Below are 2984 nucleotides of genomic sequence, written 5' to 3' on the forward strand. Positions count from 1 at the left end.
CAGTCAGATAGACCTGCGTCAAATTGTGTCATCCAGTGCCCTGACGGCGCTGTATAGTCCCCATTCTCTCTGGTTCAATATATGCCTCACTCTTGAAGCAACACGACCTGTACGAGCCGCAATTTCTCGGCACAACAAACCTGGCTCTTGGTGACTGGTCCATCCACCCTGTTTGAACGCATTCACATGCCGATATTCCACCCTGTGATGTTGGTGAGACATAGTGGTAGTTGGTTACACGTTTCCACTCCATATTATGGCTCTGCACAGACTGAGTGTTGTGTAACACTGACCTGTCCGGTCACACAAAAGAGGGTGCTGTTGAGCCTGCGTGGCCACTACCTCTCTACCATTTAAATCTCTTATAATGACCTTGCTGTTCTACAAGTCCTATTATCGTGGAATGTTGCAGACCACTGCTTCTGACTGTACCCTTTTCTGACAAACTGTAATGTAGAAACAACCCATACCTAGGCGATCAGCCATCAAAAGTACTTCTGGAAGAATATTAAAAAAAAGCTTGCTAATAAACTTCGCCGAAAGTTAAACGCTAAATCTCACACTACTGGCCTTCTTATGTTCAAAACTCGAAAACCTACCCGTAACTGCTTGTCGACTGAGACTGCCCCTGTCTCATTGCCATATTTTGTTTTTCTGTCCTTTCTCGTATTAACATTAGCAAATAATTCTTGTCCATTGTAGATGCATTAGAAAATGCAACTGTTGAAACTGAAGGTAAACGTAATGAATTATCTGCTAGCAGTTGCATTTATAGGCATTAATTTTTCGATGATGGCATTTGAAACTTCATGGCACTCATCTTCAGATGTTTACATTTATTTAACATATGCAACATTTACATAGTTTCTCTACTAACGGTATACTTTTCAATGTAAGTATTTTAAGAAAGCTATTGTAAAATAAAGGTAAAAGAAACAACGTTAAATATATGTAGATAAATGTAAACCAATGATAACCGATATAAAATAAACGTACAGTACCTCCAAAAGTACGAGTTTTGAAGTATAATTTATTGGCATGTCTTGAAGGAGGGGCCATTCATATCAGTCCATCAGGTTGGGTCAAAGTATGTGAGTGAGAAAGATCTGGAAAATGCAGCTATCTTGCGTAAAGTTGATGAAAGGTTTTCAAATGTTGTATGTGGCAGTGAGCGTGTGTCATGAAATAACATCATTGAGACAGTAGTAAGAGACGTTGTGACAGGCAAGTGTGATACTAAGGAAAAGAAGAGGCTATTGCCTGTACTGGGCTTAGGTTTACACTAGCTGCGAATTGTGTCACATTTGCCAATGAGCTGAATGGGTGCTAGTGACAGGTACTTGTGTTAGTGTGCATGGTGGATTCGATGAGATTGCTGACTTGTTAGTAGACTGAAATTTTAGATGTGCATTGATAATGTGAGGTATATGTTCATTACAAGTTTTCTTATGTTCTGCTGTGAATAAAAGAGAGTGGAGGAGAAGTCAGTAAATGGAAAGCATAGTTTGTGACAAGTTGGTGCAGATATAAAACCGAAACTTGTGTAGGAGGCTGAGGGTATTAGCAGCTGATGAGAGACATAAGAGAGTGAGATTGCTAAAATAATGTGAAACACTTCGCGATTTTGGGTGTCATCCTTGCGCAGTAGCCGTGCTAATCTTCTCTGTACCGTTCCAGTTTCAGCATATGTGCCGCCGAAGCGAGTACGTTCGAGGAGCCCCATGAAGTTGTATACACAGTTGTGTCTAACATGGTTCAGCTTGGGTGTAGCTATCCGCAGCTCTGGTGAGGAACACAAGGCCTGTCAAGTGCTAATATGTAAACTAATTACTGCAAGGTGTTGTTCCTAGTAAATCGCAGTGCTGTCAACTGCATATTTGGCAGTACTGGACATAAAAATTATATCGTACAGTTGCATGCACTCGCAGCATTCACCCAGAGCAGCAGCAGTTTCACACAGCTGCCGCTAGGCGGCAGCACAGCGTATTGGGAACTATGTAACATGCTGAATATTTGCAAGCAGAGTTAGTCCAATCTTTCTCCTCGAAACAGGATAAGAAATGCATCAGCTGAAATTGTGAACAGCATCGACTTGTATGACATTGATGGGATTCAAAGTGCCATCAAAATAGTAGAGCCTCACATCTAAATACTATATGTTAATATTAGCATACTGGACTGCTTTCTAAACTCTTCAGTGTTGTGGTAATCATTGGATGACACTTTTGAAATTAATTTAGGTAATTATATGTAGTGGCAGATTGCCAGACATGTGGGAAAATACTTTGTGGGTCACACCAATGAAATTTGTACATGTCATGCTGATGCACCACGGATTGGCTGTAATAGTTAGTTTTTGGGTAAAGGGCAGTGGCTTATTACACAGGCAGATATGCTTCAGTTAAGTATCTGATGAGGTGTCGCCATGTTCTCACAATCCGAGTTTAGTGTCTTATAGGCATACCTATGAAACACACTTCTCTAATGTGTGGGATAAATAACTCTGATTGAAGCAGTCTTCAAGACTCTCAAAACAAGCGAATATATTTGCGAAACTGTCTTCACTGCTAACACAAATTTCATTACTCTTGTAGTGGTACTTTCTTATGATACTAATCTTTTTAATTACAGAGTGTGCATCTGGAAGGCAACTTTTAACTCACACATGAAGTACACAACAAGAAGACACAGGCTGTGACCATGTAAATTATTGAGTAACTCCACAGAGACCAAGCATGGTCCTTTTCATCCAATGGTGCCAGAAGACAATAGTGACTGCAAGAAGAGACACAGTAGCCTCATGAACCATTAAAAACAGCATTCATATTACACACTTTGAAACACAGAAGTGTAGGTCATTACTAGGGCATGGGTGGGTGAATGCGAGTTGTGTGCGATAGTAGTTATGATGGAAATATTTCGGTTTTCAGTACAATACCAGGTGATATAATTGTGTTGATCCAGGTATACACAGGGCAGGTCTA

The 2984-nt window shown here is 40.4% G+C and overlaps 1 non-coding gene across 1 annotated transcript; it reads right to left on the reverse strand.

The window, feature by feature from the left end:
* Positions 1 to 1600: 1600 nt before the first annotated feature.
* On the reverse strand, positions 1601 to 1707 carry LOC126417670 (U6 spliceosomal RNA). The gene has a single exon (XR_007575748.1). It is a non-coding gene; the product is annotated as a U6 spliceosomal RNA (small nuclear RNA).
* Positions 1708 to 2984: the final 1277 nt, after the last annotated feature.

The sequence above is a fragment of the Schistocerca serialis genome, chromosome 8 (genome assembly GCF_023864345.2).
Source record: "Schistocerca serialis cubense isolate TAMUIC-IGC-003099 chromosome 8, iqSchSeri2.2, whole genome shotgun sequence".
NCBI lineage: Eukaryota > Metazoa > Arthropoda > Insecta > Orthoptera > Acrididae > Schistocerca > Schistocerca serialis.